At 35.0% G+C, this 20,400-nt stretch overlaps 1 protein-coding gene across 4 annotated transcripts in view; it reads right to left on the reverse strand.

Annotated features, from left to right (window-relative positions):
• Positions 1-963: 963 nt before the first annotated feature.
• Positions 964-20,400, reverse strand: part of LOC149821149 (putative U3 small nucleolar RNA-associated protein 11) — a 33,166-nt gene continuing 13,729 nt past the window's right edge. The window contains exons 8-15 of one of the 4 annotated variants that reach the window (XM_089983462.1): positions 9,168-9,257; positions 9,011-9,066; positions 7,994-8,063; positions 4,185-4,237; positions 3,373-4,000; positions 3,100-3,255; positions 1,503-1,649; positions 964-1,339 (exon numbers count right to left, since the gene is read on the reverse strand). The gene's annotated coding sequence lies outside the window, so the exon portion shown is untranslated. Of the gene's footprint in view, positions 1,340-1,502; positions 1,650-3,099; positions 3,256-3,372; positions 4,001-4,184; positions 4,238-4,591; positions 4,713-7,993; positions 8,064-8,760; positions 8,883-9,010; positions 9,067-9,167; positions 9,258-20,400 lie in introns of those variants that run through there. The other 3 variants (XM_089983464.1, XM_089983466.1, XM_089983465.1) reach the window with 3 other exon arrangements.

Raw genomic sequence — 20,400 nt, forward strand, 5'->3', positions numbered from 1 at the left:
CGTGCCTCAACATGGTAGCAGTGGAAGAAAGCAAGTTGGACACTGTATCTCAAAGATGGCTGTGGGTCCCAGGATACAGGATATGCCTTTGCAAACAGATATTTTCACCAAGTAGCTGCACGTGTGGCTGAATGGTTGGGCTGTGCCATTTTTAACTGAGGAATCTTGCATTCGGTCACATCCTCTGCATATTTTTGGGACTAATCCAAAGGAAAACTCTCATAACAGGTGCAATATGATTGCACAAATATTTGTGCATTAAGCACCTAATCACCCAAGACAGGGCCTGTCAGGTGTGGGGCCCAAAACCTGATGGATGGTGATAGAATGTTTAATGCACAATTTTTATGCAATCATATTGCACCCGATCCTCTCTCACTGTCTCACATATGCAGGGCTCCCGTTGGTAAAACAAATGTTGTCAGTACTGGTATTGGCCCTGAATTGTTTGGAATAGTATTCAGGTGAATTTGCAAGTGAATCGATCTGAATCAGCTAAAAAATAATTAAAAAATATTTAGTGTCAATCAGAACGTAAAAGAACCAAAAATTAAGTTTAAGTATTTTTATATTTATTAAAAATAGCCAACTGAAGTTAGTATCGTAAGGATTTTCTGCCGGATACTATACTAACAACATTGGTTGACAAGGGAGTCAGGATCAGGTGCCATCACATGGCTAACTTTGAGTGTGCCGCTGCACCTATTGCCCTCCATCTTTGACTGACAGTCCATCAATTGTGAGGCACAATGCGCCTTAAATCTGCGGAAATCAAACCCATGTTGGACTTAGATCTGTTTGGAAACTAATAGTCTGAGGCAGTTTATGCATTTCAAAAGGTGGCAGACTCCAAATCGTGGATTTGGTAACTACCATTACTAAATGCATTCATTAGTACACATACAAAAGAAAAAGGACCTCACTTCTCATCTCAAATCCATAAACTCCTATCCGTGCTACTAGTTTCCAAACATCCACCACTAAGGTAGTTTGAAGTTTTAACTAAATGAATTAACTCTCATTCCAGCTACCAGTTTCCAAACAGAGCCACAAGGCAATGCAAGAACAAACGAGAGTTGGATTCCTCGGCTTCGTGACACATGCAGCATCTGTTTATGATTTAAACGCCGAACCATTGAATCCTTTCCACCGTGAGCAACCAGCTATCCAATGCCATTCTCAAGGTGTATGCCACCCTCAATCGGGAAGAAGTTCGGCAGCCACACCATATGATGAAGAGGGAAAAGTTGGCCATGGTCTCCAATAACTTCCCACGCAGTGCACAAATTAAATTCTTCATTTTGCCTCCAAGAAAGCTGATCCACACTATGCTCCTCTCCTCCCCAATTAGATAAGACATGCAATACATGAGAAGAAATATGCATAGGAAGGTTAGATATTTCGTGAGTCAAAAAATTTGCATTAGAGATGATATGGGTAATTCTCGCTCATCTAAAAGATCTGAAATGTTCTTTAGTAATGTCACTCTCAAGAAGACTTACGAGGGGGAAAAGACCAACCCAAGGGTCGAACCAAAAGTCAATGAGTTCACCAGTGACCACAATCCATTGAGCTCCTTTGGCAATGACTTCAACCCTCATCTGAGTCGATCTCTAACCCCATGATTTCCTTCCACTGTGCCACTCCATCTGAAGATGATTCACCCGAAGATATCAAGGGTCTTGGCTTTAGATGCTAGTTTCACTATAAAATTTTATATTTTTAACTATGGCTGCTGGCCATGATTAATGCTAAAAAAGTTGTAGTAAATAGGATTTAACTATAGCAAGTGGCCTTAGTGGATAGTACCGTGTCTAATAAGTTATAGTGAATATAGCCGTAGTAAATGAGGATAGCATTAACTACGATCATAGTCGTAGCAAATGAGGATACTAACGTGATAATAACAAACTATTAACTACGGCTATTGGCCGTAGTCCCTAATGAGTATTAAGTATGGCATGTGGCTGTAGTTAATGATACTAATCATCGATGACTATTAACTACGATCCATGGCCATAGTTAATGTTTTTTTTTAAATGCTCGGATAAAATAAACTTAAACTATATATAAAAAAATAAGATCCATCATATATGCAGGAAACCACACATCAAGATATGCACACCATGATGAAATCAAACAATAAATGGGCTCAAACCTCCATCATGAATTGAATGCAAAAAAATCACATAACTTATGTACTCGGTCAGTTAATGTACATATATTACATTTGCTGTAATCAAAATTACCCATTAAATCGACTCTACCGCTTGTTTTTCACAACCCAACAATCTGGCACCTTCAGACACACCCTCAATCCAGAGGCCTCCTCAGCACTACCCTCATTTAATTTTCCATCCCATATCTGAAAAACAATGCGAGTAAATACCAGAGTTACCGAAAGAGCCTAAGTAAAGGGGGAAGCGCGCTTCCCCAAAGCGCACTTCGGAAGCACGAAACGTCGCGCTTCTGAAGCGTGAGGGAAAGCGTCCCCCTTTTTTGGGAAGTGTGCTTCCCTTTTATGGAAAACGCGCTTCCCTTTTATGAGAAACGCGCTTCCCCCACGCTTGCCCCTCGCTTCCCCATTTTTTCACATCCGGTTCGCTTCCTAAGTCATTTTCGGTTCGCTTTCGAGACGGTTCGGAATTTTCTTCTAAGTGGTCCCACACTTCCCCGCTTCCTAAATTTTTGAAAGTGCCTCGCTTCCCGCTCCCGCTTCCCATATCGCTTCCCGCTCCCGCTTCCTCGACTGGTAACTCTGGTAAATACTAGCAGAAGTTGACCAAACTAAATGTACTAAAAACTACAAAATTACTATTTAAGGACTACTCTGAAAATCTTAAATGCAATGGTATTGCAATGATATACCATGATCCAACAATAAATGTTGAAGTCTTAGAACCATGTAAGAAAGTCAAGCTCTCTAGCAAAATTAGCTATTTCACATTGGTGATCAAAGAACGTAGATTGGAAATCCTTGAACATCTTATTTTGCTTCTCCAGCCTCCACATTAAGTATCTAAACCAAACCAAATCATAGGATTCACTCGGCAAAGAACTTAAACAACAACAGAAATTCCAGTCCAGGAAAATCTTTACCTCTACAACAGAAGACAAGCTACTTGCACATAATGATGCAACCTCTTCTAGGTTAGAATTTGCATTTGCCTTATGTAGCCGGACGACATTTCCTTCCAGATGAGAAGCATACAAACCTTTCAAAGCCACCATTTTCTTCTCCAATTCCAGTTCAGACTGACATGGATTAATGATATAGGTGTCAAAACACTGAAATGAGTTTCAAAGGGACATTTCAAGGATAAATAAAAAACAAAAGAAAAAACTTATCATGGAAATCTAGGCAAGAATTACACTGTTTTTCAATAGCTTCAAGATACTCTATTTGCTGAGTCAAGGATGCAGCCACAATACTCAAGAGTTCATTAAGCTTATGCGAAAGTTATGTTTTAAATTCATCAACCAATGACCGATTTCCACCATTCAGCTTCTCCTTTCTCTGACAAAATAATACAAGCCCAACGAGAAGTTACTAGTATGCACTAGTGCAAGAACACAAGTATGAGAAAGCAGCTCCATGAGTTGAAAAAGTGACACCTATTTTGGCAAACAACGCAGATACATCTCTTACTGATTTGTCAAATTCAGAAAGCAAGATGCATGCCTGATTAGCTAGAGCATTTTCTGTCCAAAAATATGTAAATCTCATCATTTCCCTTTTCTAGGTTTCCCAAAAAAATATTCAAAGACACAAGATTTAGAAAATTGAAACCTGATTTTCTTTGTTGAAATATAACATATTCTCTCTCTTGAAGAGCGTATTGTTGTCTCCTCAAATCCTCCTTAGCCACGAAAAGCAACTTCCTCGCTTCTTGAAGAGATTTCTATGAGGTCAGGAGTATAAGTTCCTCAAATCCTCCTTAGCCACGGAGTATTGGATGAACTAATCCACTGGTTTAAATAAATGAGCCGAAATAAAGACCTGTGTTGAATCAAGTTCGGTTCGCAAATCAAGAGACTGTTGAGCTTGAGCATTGTGTTTCTCTTTCAATTCTTTTATTTGCTTCATGAAGGATAAAAAAGGTATGAAGCAGGTATTGCAAAATTGTATTTTATAATTTTGCACACAAATCGTCAGCAAGAATTGACATTAAGGCTTAGCATACCTTCTTATTCAAGTCTAGCATACACTCCATTTGCTCGAAGACTCAGACATGGCCTGCAAAAAAACAGCCAAGCGTTAGAACATAAATAGGACTCTAAAACAAAAATTGGCTGCAATGAAGTCATAAAAGAATAAGCATATGAAAGTCAAAGTAATATTAACAACAAAACTCAAGATGCATATGAATTGGTTGGTTGCAGCATATTCTCGATCATAGAATACTATGCAAAAAAAAATTGGACAAGGGGACACGGCTATATATATATATATATATATATAATAAGATTGTAAATTTTAAAGCAAAAATAAAAAAGTAATTCTATTGAAGTAACAACACAAACTTACCAAAATATAACACATAAAGAAGCTTATGAGTATGATAACAACAAAACTTATCATAAATTTGCCTCATCTCTGAATTAAAGGGAAGAACAGGATCGAGGTAGTCCATGTGAGAGTATGCAAATCATGTTCTCCCTCAAAGTCAAAATCTTCTGGATTTACATCTCAATACTTGGATGGTCCACAACTGCATCAAAATATGACTAACTTAGTATCTAACTTCAAACTTTGAATACAAATATTTAAATACGAACTTTGAATACAAAAGAAAAAAAGTATATACTCAGCTTTGGTGCGGCAAAAAATTAATCGTAGATTAGAGTGAACATAAACCAAATCCTCAACTCTTTTACTAGTGAGTTTGTTTCTTTTAATATTGTGAATTTGAGCATATGTACTCCAATTTCTTTCACAACACGATGATGTAGCAGGTTGGGATAACAACTTCATTGCAAGATGTAGATTTAGTGTCTTTGATCCATATGTTGCCCACCAATTAAGGAGATCTTCATCGTCCCTTGCCATAAGTGTTGTTAAAGAATCAAATCTCTCTAAGAACTTTTCAAACTCACTATTTACAACCTTAAACATGTGAGGATCATTAAAAAGACTTTCCAAACATATCATTTTATTCTTTGATATCTCAGGATCTTCATTTGAAGAAACAGGACCAAGACCTTCTGCCAACCATTTTTTTGCATAATATTTTGGATTGATAGAGTGTGTCATAGAATGCAAAGGTGTATTGCTTTTATCCCATCTTCTCACTAAAACTGAATGTACATGATTGTAAAATTCTGAATCATCAAGTGCAACATCTTTCTTCTCATGTTTGAAAATGATACTTTGAACTTTTTCAATCATATTGTCGCACATTTCATAAATTCTATTATGCATGGGTACATCTCTGTCAACTTCTCTCAACATTTCTCAAATAGCTCTATAAATTCAACAAAATATGTAATTTTATCCCACCAAAAATCACCGCAGATGCAATTTTTGATAGCTTAAGCCTTAACATCATCTTCAGTACGATAAAAATCTCAATCTTGATCAGTCACCATCATCATCAATGCATTCTTGAGTTGCTTAATTCTTTTCATCATAACAATGAGAGAAGCAAAACAAGTTTCAGCAACTTGAGATCAGAATGCGTATTAAATATAGAAAGGGCGTGATGATGGTTTACAATAAAAATTTTAATATTTCGAACATCATGCTCTATTTTCTGAATCTGCATGTACATCATCTTTTGATGGATTGCATATACTCTTAAGTGTCAAATTTAAACTGTGTGTTGCACAAGGAGTCCAAAAAATATATGAACCACGTATCTTCATTTGCCAAATCCATTCTTGCACGATTGCAAACTGGAACTTGTCAGTAATGATTTGCACCACACTTTCTGCATCCACTTCTTTTATCACTTCGACAAATAATCTCTTTAAATATTCAGCATCTTTATACTCCCCAGATGCATCAACAATCTTCAAAAAGATTAGCCCATTAAGTGAGTAAGCAATGAAGTTTATCAGTGATCGCCTTTGTATATCAGTTCACCCATCAGAAACAATAGACACTCCATGTCATTTTCATGCAAATTTTTGGGTCTCTAACAAGTCTTCAATTCTATTTTTTTTCTCTGCAAAAATAATTGTTCTTAGTTTTTCTGAACTATGAGGCACATAACCACTCAAATTACAATTAGCCGAAAATATAATCATATCTTTCCAGTATGGACTTCTAGCTACATTAAAAGGAATTGAGCTTGAGTAAAAGAATTGACCAATCTTTTTATCAATTTTTGCTCTCGCCATGTTTTTTAATGACCCTTGTATTGTTTTATTGTCTTTCATCTTTCTTTTCTTCAAAAGCTCTTCTTGTTCATCACTAGCAATAGCAAAAGGTAGATTAATCGAATCGTTTCTCATCTCTGCAATTTTCTCCTTTTCAGCTTCTTCTTGTTCTTTCTTTAATTGCTTTAACAAGTCCTTGTCAACCCTAGAACATGGCTTAATTCCTTGACCACGAATATGCAAAAGATGTGCTTTCACACGCGTATAAGAACCCGTGAAAGCAGTCTTACATAGATTGCAAAGAAACTGCACATTCCCACCACCATCACTAGCTTTTATCCTTTTTGTCACAAGCCTCCAAAGTGGTTGAGAAACTTCTAATTCGGAGTTAGAACTTGAACCAACTGTATTGACACTGCCACTAGAACTCGCCATTATATCTGAAAACTGAAAAGAAAAGTGAAATTGAAAACTGAACACAAAATCATATGCAGTACGCACCAAAATATGTAAATAAAGTTAATAAACACTTCAAAAAATAGTAGCAGGAGCACCACCCCTCTCACTGTGTGTACTTGACAGGAAATAACAGAGGCAAGGGGCTCCGCCCCCTGCCGAAAAACTGTGACTGAGGCAGGGGGCAGAGCCCCCTAACGGAAAACCAAATGAAGGTAGGGGGCTCCGCCCCCTACCGAAAAAACAGATTGAGACAGGGAGCGGAGCCCCCTACCGAAAAACATATCTGAGATAGGGGCCTCCGCCCCCTGCTGAAAAACTGCGACTAAGGTAGGGGGCGGAGCCCCCTACCGAAAAACAGATCCAAGGCAGGGGGCGACAGAAGAAGGAGGAGGGATGTACCTGAGAGGGCCGATGGCTGAGGTCACCGGCGGCTTCGATGGCTGGGGTCGTTGGTGGCTGGCATCGCCGGCGGCTACGGTCGCCGGGGTCGGGGTCACCGACGAGCCTGAAGAGGATGCGGAGCAAGGGACGAGTGGGGGAGATGGAGCGATCGACAGGGAGGGGTCTACCATCTGCCCCTCCCCCTACGTAGCCTCTTAAGGGTCGGGCCCCAAGTCCAAATTAATTTTAATAAATAAACAAAAATAGACTCGATCAAAGTTGACCGAGTCCAAAATATAGACGGACTCGGCCTCAGTGCGTTGACCAAGTCTGACACTTAGTTGACTGTGTCCGCCCCGTGTCTGAAGCCGCACCCGTGTCGGGGTGTGTCGACGCGAGTGCGTCGACCTTTTAGCTGAGTCCGTGTGACTAAGACTAACAAGTTTTTTACAGTATCAACGTAAACAAGGGTGCAACAATCTCATTGCCTGCGTCATTAGTTCAACACAAGAGTTCTGGGCACGACCGATCACAACAGTAACCATTTACCGTCTGCAAAAGAAAGAAACGCCACATACTTTTTTTCCACTTTCCTCCTGAAAATAGCGCTCCTTAGGAATGTAGAGCAGCAGAAAGCACACAAAAGATTTTGGCAACAGTGAGAGTAATAGATCTGTTGGCCAACATCATATAACAAAGCCGACTTGAGATAAGGCTTGATGATGGTCCACATCATATAACAAAGAAACAATTCTTTCAACAACACAGAAGCCACTAGATCAACCTCAAATAACACAAACTAAACTATTAAACAGAAAAATTATCACTTTACCAGGTTTTAGTCAATCAATTTCCCCATAAAGATCTTTAATTAGGGTAAATTTCATCATTTTCTGATTTACCTGAAAATTTTCACAAAAGCTGCAATTGTCAACAAAGGATGCAAAACCTAAAGCAACACACAGTACTAACAGGAAACTCAATAACCAGTAGTAATGCCAACATTAGACTATCAACAAGAATATGTCTGAACAATCATTCCAAATGAAGGCCATGTTGTTCCATGTATTATTTCAAAGGTGCCTTAAAAACTAATCAAATAACATAAAAAACAAGTTTCCAAGTCTAGCAGAAGAAAGCAGTCATGTTACAAGTGAAAAAGTAGTTTGCAGTTCCACTAAACACATTATGTAGATTACCACGCAAGACGCAACCTAGCAGAAGAAAGCAATCAACGAGAATCAAAAGAATCTAGCCATTGCATTAGCCACAGCACGTGTAAGAAAAGACAATGGATCCAGGCTACTGAAACGGAAAAAGGGTAAACATAGCAGAGAAAGGGATGTAGAACCGCCTAACTTATCATGAAATTATGTATAACCGCATGCATTTTTATGAATCCATCAAGGATTAAACCGACCTTTTCTTGATTAGGTGCACTGGTTCCAATAAAGAAAAATCACAGCCAAACTCTTGAAGAGAAGTTTTAGCCCAAGAATACATAGCTCATAAATGGATTTACCAGATTTCATGATTCACACAAAACATTCAAAAAAAGGTACAACTAATAACCCAATGTTTGTGACAAAACATTCAAATAGAACCAATAGTCATGTACAACGATCCAAAATCCAAGCTGCTGCACAAATATAACAAAAAGAACACTAGTATCAATGTTGAAGCTCAATGAAGATCCATCGTGTCCAAGCCCTCCATAACCACTGCTTGCATAAAGAACATTTGATGTTATTTGAGAGTTGAAAGTAGAGTATGTACGAATATCATCAACACGTAAATTACATAGCAAGCACGGTGTTCTACTACATATAAGTGACAGGAGATTGTTCACCTTTAAGAAACTAAAAGTGGTTGTCAGCTATCTTGCCGAAATGATGATGTCGAATCCTACAAAATTAAAATAAACAATTGTTAAGTAAATGTACCATAAAAGCTAATGATCCTTTAAAATAAAAAAAGATTGTACAATTATATGATTGAATATATACCTGAGACCTCAGGATTTGATTTAGCATCTCCTTGATCTCGGACAACTCTCCCTCTAATGCATTTACCCTAGTAACCAGTTCTCGGTTGTCCTGCCACAATGAACTACAATTTTGTGATGACCTAGATGATGAAGGGCCTAGAATGTGCTTTCTAGAGGAGACGCCCATCCCCAAACCCCACACACGGTCTTGCGTGCCTTGACCCAAGACTTAAGACAACACATCATTTCGGCTAGTACCGTCTTGTAGCCCCTTTTGTGACAACTAAGCATGTTGCTCGTCTATCCTAGCCTACATTTATTCAAATTTAATTCAAGTTAATTTACGCAATTTTTTTATCAAATATGCTTAATAAAAAGTTTTGTACAATGATTTCATTTGTCTAGCTATTCACAACTCCTGTTTTCCTAGTATGACATTTCTTCCATGTTTTTGACCTCGGAGGTAATTTGTCATTTTTCTTTCTCTTCAACTATAAATAAATAAACCAAAGTTGTAGTCAATCCAAAATTGCATAATACTTTCAAATAATAAAATATAGTTTAGTTTATATATATATATATATATATATATATATAGTCAATGAATTTTATATGCAATGAGTAAAAACTTACATCATAACGAGTGCTCATGTGATTGTAGCTGCCAAATGTGTTGTATATAACTAGTTTTGGTTGATTTGCCTTTTTTTGAGTACTAATTCCCTATAAGATAAAAGTTAAAACCCCCCTTGTTAAAAAAAATATAAATTCAATCAAGATCAATCAATGACTATAGTTTAAAATTTAACCTCAGCACCCTCAGTCTCCCAATGTTGAACTAGTACTTGCCACTGACTATCCATAATATATGGTGGTAGATGGGCATAACACTCAACAGTAGTACGAAATGAAACGAAACCTTGTTTCTTTAAAATGGACCTACTAAAACCAGTTTGGTAATAACTTAGCATCATCATCCAATATTACTACGAATGAATCTCATTTAATATACAAATCTTAGCGCTAACTCATTGTAGACATCTAAAACTGGAGTACAAGGCATATCTTTGAAATTTAAGATATTTAATAGAAATTTTGAGCAGTCCCTTGCAAAATAAATGCTCTAGCACTTAGCTTCTCCCTATTCTTATCGACTGGTACACCATGTTCACATGTAATGAGAAGTTTCTTCCCAGCTTTTAGCTTTGCAAACCATTGTAATGAAGCATCGCCCTTTATTTTTTTTCCAGATGTCATCTCTAAACTAGAGAATAATCAAAAGCAAGAAGTGTTAAGATTCATGTCACAAGGATTCGGCCAGACAGGTGCCGCACCCGCGTCAACGCGATGCGGGTGTGGGTGCGTCACCCGATGTGGTCAACCCGACCCTGGGTGCGGTCAACACACCCAGGGTCATTTTGGTCCATTTTTGGATTTTTTTTTAAATTTGCCCTATGAAATGGACCCGCGCCGGGGAGAACCCCCGGACCCCCCTTCTATATATATATATATATATATATATATATATATATATATATATATATATATATATATATATATATATATATATATATATATATATATATACTTATTTATGTATATTTTATTTTTATTTTTTTTGCCGCACACCCGCACCCAAGGTTTTTGAAAGTGCCGGACCCCCGCACCCGCACCCATGTGACAGGTTAAGAAAGAGACAAAAACACACACAGAGATGCATTCAATTTTTAGAATGCAAAACGTAAAGGCATGGATACATATAGAAGAAATAAGAGCCACAACTAGGTTGCCCATGCAAGATTTGATTCAATAAAGGCTACTAAAATCCACTTCAAAGTTCAAACAACTCAACACATAACTCTCACTTATCTATCATGAGAAAACATTCACTTATCTATTGTTGTTAATTTTTTTGTAAACATGATTTTATTTTTTGTATATTGTTTATTCATATTGTTAGTTGTATGGTTTGTTTATTCAATTGTTAATTTATCCTTAATTTGTTTGTGCAGGTTGATTGCCACAAGACAAATTTGGAAACTAATAATAATTAGGTAATCAACTATAAACAAATAACTAAGATAACTAATTATAATCATCATGAGAATGCTACAAATGACCTAGAAGCCAAACAGAGAAACAAACTTGTAAAGAACAGTCAGCTTCACTTGGCTCATAGATAAACATGTATTCCCATTATCTAGAGCATTTGTTTAATGTATATAGTTGAGCTTCATGCCTAAGCTGATGAAAGGGTAAGCATGGCACTTTAGACTAACACTCTATTATCAAGTAGCATGCATTTTTTCCTTTCTCTCTGTTCCATGGCAAAACAAAGAAATAATAGTGGTCTACTCTAGCCACCGTCACAGTCAAATGTTGCATCATGGATTTTACACAATTACATATTACATCATAATGGTGACCGAACCAAGGCAACTATTTATGACAAGTGATTCACAAGTGCAGCAAGCTGAATCACTATATCAATACCATAGCATCTCCAAGTCATGAAGTTCTTAACTGTTGGCTGCTCAGATTTCACCTATGAAAACTACTGATTAATCTTCCAATTCATTGTCAAGAACCATGTGACAGAAGTTTTTTATAGCAATTCATTAGAACATACTAGGTATCATGTAACAACAATTATCTTCTCTCAATCACCAGTTGTTCAAGTTTAACAACAACATCTGGAATCTTCAGAAAACATCTTTAGTACAGAAACAATAGATTCAGATTACTGTGGAGATTTTAAAGCAATATTTGCTATAAATATCCTCATAACATGAAGCTCACCAGAATACCAGATATACAATACATAATATGAGGGAATTTTGTCCTCTTATCAATCCCAGGCCATCCCGTAGAATGTCAAAACTATAGCAATAAATCCACAGGGTCACAAAAGCATGACCTTAAAGCTATGTCACATGGGTGCGGGTGTGCGGCAATATATATATATATAGAGAGAGAGAGATCCGAGTTCGGACTCGAATTTTCTTTCAAATCCAATTCGCTTAGCTTTCCTTTAAAAGTTCGAACTTTATTCAATTCATGCATTTGCAAATTTTAATTTCAATTCAAAAAAATCAATTTTCTCAAAAATTTCCCAAGTCTTATTCAAAAATCGATTTTCTCAAAATATGGATTTGCAAAGGATATTTCAAGTATTTCCCAATTTCCAAATTCGATTTTCTAAGTTATATTTTCAATTTCAAAGTTCTAATTCAAAGAAATCAAGTTTTTCCAAGTTATTTAAAATTCTTCAGAAATTGATTTTCCTAAAACACTTGGATTCTTCAGAAATCGATTTTCATTTTCCTCAGAAATATTCTCTCACTAAGTTCATGATTTTCCAAGTGTTATCTTTTCCAAGAATTTTCCAAGTATTTCAAATCTCAAAGCAAACATCATGTTTTCAAATATGCATTTTCAGAAAATTCATAGCACATGCCTGATTTTTTGTGCATTTAGGAAATAGAACATGATTTAGACAAAGCACACAATTGATCCTTGGTTCAATTACCCCTGGTAAAGGCGCCAGGAACGGTTGAACCTAGTACCGACAAGCGAGTCCCATTCTTCGGAATTATCCCGCATTTTAAAACGGAGACGAGTTATTTTCAAAATCTTTTTCAAATGTCAATTTGACTCGCAAAAAGTAAAAATTTTGCGATGATAACAGGTTTGGCGACCGAGATGGGATAGGACCATAACTGGTTCAAAATCAGAATGATGTTTTAAAAATGTTCAAAAAGATTCAAACTGATGAAAATTTCAGAGTCCTAGTTGGATCAAGACTGTATTTTCATCAGTTCGAATCTTTTTTAACCTTTTTAAAACATCATTCTGATTTTGAATCAGTTATGGTCGTATCCCATCTCGGTCGCCAAACCTGTTATCATCGCAAAATTTTTACTTTTTGCGAGTCAAACTGACCTTTGAAAAAGATTTTGAAAATAACTCGCCTCCGTTTTAAAATGCGGGATAATTCCGAAGAATGGGACTCGCTTGTCGGTACGAGATTCAACCGTTTCTGGCGCCTTTACCAGGGGTAATTGAACCAAGGATCAATTGTGTGCTTAGCTTTGCTCAACTTGTCTAAATCATGTTCTATTTCCTAAATGCACAAAGAATCAGGCATGTGCTATGAATTTTCTGAAAATGCATATTTGAAAACATGATGTTTGCTTTGAGATTTGAAATACTTGGAGAATTCTTGGAAAAGATAACACTTTGAAAATCATGAACTTAGTGAGAGAATATTTCTGAGGAAAATGAAAATCGATTTCTGAAGAATCCAAGTGTTTTAGGAAAATCAATTTCTGAAGAATTTTAAATAACTTGGAAAACTTGATTTCTTTGAATTAGAACTTTGAAATTGAAAATATAACTTAGAAAATCGAATTTGGAACTTGGGAAATACTTGAAATATCCTTTGCAAATCCACATTTTGAGAAAATCGATTTTTGAATAAGACTTAGGAAATTTTTGAGAAAATTGATTTTTTTGAATTGAAATTAAAATTTGCAAATGCATGAATTAAATGAATATAGATTTGAAAGACTTGATTTTGAGGAATTGAGGAAATCATTTTTGTATTTTTGAGAAATGCAGTGCATTTTGAAGTTAGCCTAAGAGTGTAGGCTGAATGTGGCTAATACGAAGATTACAAATCTGGGTATCATTCGTATTCTGACTATGGCCATAAATACAAATTTCACCAAGTTTGTCAACTCCATAAGAGCTAGTGCACGTGTCATTTGTATAGACCATAGTGAATTTGAAATATGTGCATGAATAATGCATTCATCAGACATTTAATATTTGCATAATTAAACTATATGCAATGCAATCCTAGTCTAAGTTGAAATTTAAATTCTTATTCCAAATTTAATTTAATTTACATCACTATTGAATTTAAATGACTAAAAATAAAGTCTTCAATGTCTCTGCAAAACTAGAAAACTTTGTTAGTGATGATATGTTGGCTTTTCTAGGTTTATCCAGTAATATCTAAAAATTACTGGATTTTGCTAGATATAAGCCTTTTCCATGATTCCCTTAAATAAAAATTGATAAAATATGAAATAAGATTGAATAAATATGAAAATGGAATTTGAAATTTCGAAATTGGGGTCAAAATGACCAAAATACCCCTGATAGCAAGACTATGGCCTTGAAATCAGGGTTTTCAGAAAGATATTTTATAAAATGCAAGTTTTGAAATTCAAATGAAGATAAATCAAACTAAATATGATGTGACATGATTAAAAATATGGAAATTAGGGTTTAGAATTTTGAAATTGAGGTCAAATGACCAAATTGCCCCTGATAGCAAGACTATGGCCTTGAAATCAGGGTTTTCTGAAATAGATTTTGGTAAAAACTTGGGATTTATGATTGAAATAAACACAAAATCAAACATGAAACACCCTAATATGATTATAAACATGAACAAACCCTAAAAACACACACTTATGCACGAAAATCAAGAAATATCACAAAAATTGTGATTTTGGCAGTGTTTTTGGATCTTTCAGGGATCCTGTTTTGCAATTTTATTAATTCAGACATCAAATGAATTCTAAATTTCATAAAAATTGGCACAGACACTTATTATAACCCTAAAATCAGATTGGAATTGCAAAAATATTTTTTTGACATTATTTTAATCTGAAAATTGCATTAACAACCTAAAATAAGCTATTTTTAACCTAGGTCACCAACCAGTTTCAGAGTTAGACCCGAATCAGGGGTCAATCCTCCATGAAAACTTCTGAATTTTTAAAGAGATAAACTAGGAATAAAAACAGAGATTTCCCAATTTACAGATTGAAAAAAGCATCTCCGGTTAGGGAGAAACCCTTCCGGCAATCTGAACTAAAATCTAACAAACCTAACAGGGGTTAAAACAGCCACTTCAGATTGAAAATACAGAAATAAATGGCAAACTTAATCAAAAATCTCTGAAAATTTAACAATAAACAGTAGGCAGAAAAATAATAATACTCACTTTTTACAGATCATGAATCGGATCTGTGGTTTGGGATTTATGAACAACACAAGTCTAATTAGGGTTTTGGTAAACCCTAACGAATTTTAAATTTAAAATCACATTTTTTGTTAGAGGAAAAATACAAAACAGATATCAAAAAATCTCAAAAATTCACAGTAGATAGATCTAATCAATATGAATTCATGGCACTTTACATATCTCAAATCGGATATAGGATGAGAAAAATATCATCACAGCAAGTTACCTTCCTGATTTTAATCACGATTTTAAAGCTTTAAAAACCCGATTTGATGTCTGTTTTTTCTGACAGGGTTCCCAAATCCCAAAAACTCTGATTTTTTTTTTCAGTAGTTCATTTACCATGTATCATATATAAAAAAATCAGCAATTAACAGTGAATATTTCAATCCAAAACAGCATGCTCTTTTCTGTTCTAAACTAAAAACACACAGAAATCTAATAAACTTGAGAAAACATGCATTAACTAATGAAAAACAATAAAATAAGCACTAAAACAGTAAAATAAAAATTATTTCTATGCTGAAAAACGTGTAATAAACATGGATAAACAAATAAATAAATAAAATACAAGAAATCAATGGCTGGAATTTGATGTTACCTTTAAAAGCATGGATTTAACCTATTAAAAGGGTAAATCACATGTTTTATCGGTTAATAATATAAAAAATAATGCAATAAACGATTCTAATGGATTAGAATCATGAAAAACAGCATGGAATAGAGTTAGATCATCTTCTTGAATTGATTTTGGGGTTCTTGGATGAAATCCATGGTTAAATCCATGAACACAAGAGTTTCTATGGTGAAATCTATTGAAAAATCATAAAAAACTAATAAAAAAATAATAAAATAATATTAAATAACTCACCTTGGGGCTGCAGCTGCAATGGAGGAAGGTGGAGGTACTGGAGAGGAGAGAGAAGCCACGAAAATTTGAGAGAAAAAGAGCTCCCTTTTGCCCTTCTAAAGACCCCTTTTTATAGTTTTTCAAAACCCATGTAATTAGGACTAATTAATACCTAACTTTGACTTTTTCAAACTCTATCTAAAACCACCAAGGGAGGACGATTTTTTATGGTTTCCTAACCCTAAATGAACTCTAACTAAACCTTAATTAACACCTAATTAAACCCTAAAAAGTCCAAATGTGGCACCACCTAGTATGGACCCACATTTGGTTTTTAAAACTTGAATTTAAAACCTTTAAAAACCAATGGTTTAAAACTTAAATAAAATGGATTTTTAAAATTGATTTTGACTCACCTAGACATCTAACCTAGGTAGGACATTGACTAATCCTAGTCTAGCCCTGACTTACTCGAATATGGCGCCATCCCGAGTGGGCCCTACTTGAGTTTTTCAAAAAACGATTTTAAAACTTGAAATTGAGAAAGTTTTCAAAAGATTCTCAAAAGTAAACTTTGAATTTAAAATTTTTGAAATGGCATAGGATCCTAACTGGGTCAGGACTCCTCTGGATATGGTACCAACTGAGTGGCCCACATCGAGTTTTGCAAATTTTGAAATAAACACTGAAAATACCTTTGAAAAGGGGTTAAAATCAATAATTGAAATTCAAGATTTTTGAAAACAGAGTCTCAATCGAATTGGAACTCCGGGTTAGAGTCATGAACTCTTAGAACTCTCAGATTTTGGATTTTAAAACCAAATGAAGGAGTTTTTGAAAAGATTTTATCGAAAATGGTAAAATAAGTCAGAAAATACTGTCAGGGTTAGACTCCTAACTCAATCAGGACTCTGAAATAGAATCCTGGATTAACTGGACTCTACAAAATGACTTAATTTTTTAAAACAAATGGAAATAAATAAAAAAATGAAGTAAAAACAAACTTCAAAACAGACTCCTGACTGGATTAGGACTCTGGAACAGAGTTCTGATCGGACTGAAACTCTAGATTTTTTGGTATTTTTATAAAAAACAAATGAAAAAACATGTCAAAACAGTGAAAACAATAACGAATATTGGAATAAAACAGAGTTCTGATTCAACTGAGACTCTGAGGACAGAGTCCTGATTGAACTAGGACTCTCAAATTTTTGGATTTTCTGAGAAAACAAATGAGAGAATTTTGAAAAACAGTTATAAACATGATGGAATTGAAGTTTTGGTTCAGAGTCCTGATCTGATTAGGACTCTAAGAAAGAGTCCTGATTCGATCAGAACTCTAAGAATTTTAGTTTTCTGATAAGCAAATGATGAAATTTAAGCAAAGCTTTTGAAAACCAGTGAAAATGAAGTGAGAAAATCAATTTTGGATAGAGTCCTACTTCGATCAGGACTCTGGGGTAGAGTCCTGATTTGATCAGGACTCAGATAAAATCTCAGAATTTTGAAATTCTTTGATAAAAGTGTAATAGTTTCGGTATATTGAAAGATTTCTGAAAGATTCTCTCAAAATTGAAATCAGGATCAGAGTCCCGATCCAACTAGGACTCTCTGAACAGAGTCCTGCTTTGACTGAAACTCTGAGTTTCTGACTCATTTTGAAAGATTTGATTGAAAATAGATAAAATAGTTGTAAAAGATTAGAGTCTCAATCCAATTGAAACTCTGAAGAAGAGTCCTGATCCGACTGGACTCTTGAAGAAGAGTCCTGATCCAACTAGGACTCTAAAATTTTGGCCAAAACAGAAGATTTTAAAAGATTTTCTCCGAAAACAGGTAAAAAGATAGTGAAAAGTAGAGTTCTGATCCGACTGGACTTTGGAAAAAGAGTCATGATCCAACTAGGACTCTAAAATTTTTGAGATTTTTTTTGATAAGTGAAGGAATCCAGAAGCGACACCACCTAAATGGGCCTCATCTGATAATTGAAATCAATTGAAATTGAGTTTGAACTGAATCCAGATTGTTTTCTGAGAAAACATTTCGAAATGTAAGGTTCCGGGGTTCGAAAATGACAGAATGTTGAATAAAAACCCAGGTTTTGAAATTGATTTCGAAAGAAAAAGTTTTAAAACTCAAATCTGGATTAAATATTTTGAAAACGAGTGTTGGATCTCAAAAATGGTCTGTAAACACCCCAAATTTTCCTCCTCATTCAGTATTCATCCATTTCATGTGTCATTGCTTATCATTGCATGAATTCAGCATATCATTTCATTGCATTGCATAGCATTGCATGTCATTACATCTCATTTTCGAGATCCAGCACTCTCGTTTTCAAAATATTTAATCCAGACTTGGGTTTTTAAAACTTTTCTTTCAAAATTAATTTTAAAACATAGGTTTTTAATCAACATTATGTCATTTGCCAACCCCCAGGACTTTATATTTCGAAATATTTTCTCAGAAAACAATCTAGATTCATTTTAAACTCAATTTTCAACTGATTTCAATTCTCAGATGAGACCCATTTAGATGGTGTCGCTTCTAGATTCCTTTACTTGTCAAAAATCTCCAAAAATTTTAGAGTCTTAGTTGGATCAAGACTCTTTTTCCAGATTCCTAGTCGGATCAAAACTCTAATTTTTACTACCTTTTTACCTGTTTTCGAAAAAAAAACTTTCAAAATCTTCTGTTTTGACCAAAATTTCAGAGTCCTAGTTGGATCAGGACTCTTCTTCAGAGTTTCAATTGGATTGGGACTCTAATCTTTTACAACTATTTTATCCATTTTCAATCAAATCTTTCAAAATCTTTCAAAATGAGTCAGAAACTCAGAGTTTCAGTCAAAGCAGGACTGTTCAGAGAATCCTAGTTGGATCAGGACTCTGATCCTGATTTCAATTTTGAGAGAATCTTTCAGAAATCTTTCAATCTACCAAAACTATTACACTTTTATCAAAGAATTTTAAAATTCTGAGGTTTTATCTCAGAGTCCTAATCAAATCAGGACTCTGCCCCAGAGTCCTGATCGAAGTAGGACTCTATCCAAAATTGATTTTTCTACTTCATTTTCACTGGTTTTCAAAAGCTTTACCTAAATTTCATCATTTGCTTATCAGAAAACTAAAATTCTTAGAGTTCTGATCGAATCAGGACTCTTTCTCAGAGTCCAAATCAGATCAGGACTCTGAACCGAAACTTCAATTTTATCATATTTTTAACTGTTTTTCAAAATTCTCTCATTTGTTTTCTCAGAAAATCCAAAAATCTGAGAGTCTTATTTCAATTAGGACTCTGTCCCCAGAGTCTCAGTTGAATCAGAACTCTGTTTTATTCCAATATTTATTATTGTGTTCGCTGTTTTCACAAGTTCTTTCAACTGTTTTTCAGAAAATACCAAAAAAATCTAGAGTTTCAGTCTGATCAGGATTCTGTCCCAGAGTCTTAATTCAGTCAGGAGTTTGTTCTAGAGTCTGTTTTTGCTTCTATTTTCATTTATTTTCATTTGTTTTTCAAAAATTAGGTCATTTTGTAGAGTCCAGTTAATTCAGGACTCTATTTTAGAGTTCTGATTGAGTTAGGAGTGTAACTCTGACTGTATTTTCTGACTTGTTTTACCATTTTCGATGAAATCTTTTCAAAAACTCCTTCATTTGGCTTTTAAAAACCAAAATCATAGAGTCCTAAAAATATAGGACTCTAACCCGGAGTTCCAGTTCGCTTGAGACTCTACTTTCAAAACTTTGAATTTCAACTATTGATTTTAACCCCTTTTCAAAGTCATTTTCAATATTTATTTCAAATTTTCAAAACTCTGATGTGGGGTCCACTCAGTTGGAGCCATATCCAGAGGAGTTCTGACTCAGTTGGAACTCTATGTCATTTCAAAAACTTTTAATTCTAAGTCTACTTTTGAATCTCTTTTGAAAAACCTCTCATTCTCAAGTTTTAAAATCGTTTTTGAAAATTCAAGTGAGGCCCACTCGGGGTGGCGCCACATTTGAAGAAGTCAAGGTTAGACTAGGGTTAGTTAATGTCCTAGTTAGGTTAGGGGTTTAGAGGAGTCAAAAACAATTTTAAAAATCCATTTTATTTAAGTTTTAAACCATTGGTTTTTAAAGCTTTTAAATTCAAGTTTTAAAAACCAAATGTGGGTCCATACTAGGTGGTGCCACATTTGGACTTTCTAGGGTTTAATTAGGGATTAATTAGAGTCCCACCTAGGCTATAATTCACCAAAAAATCGTTGCCCCCTTTATTGGATTTATTAGAAAGAGTTCTAAAAAAATAAAACTCCTTAATTAACCCTAATTAAGGAGGTTTTGAAAACCTATAAAAGGGGGACTTCAAGAGGTCAAA

Source organism: Nuphar pumila, chromosome 12 (assembly GCF_984573655.1).
Source record: "Nuphar pumila chromosome 12, dmNupPumi1.hap1.1, whole genome shotgun sequence".
NCBI lineage: Eukaryota > Viridiplantae > Streptophyta > Magnoliopsida > Nymphaeales > Nymphaeaceae > Nuphar > Nuphar pumila.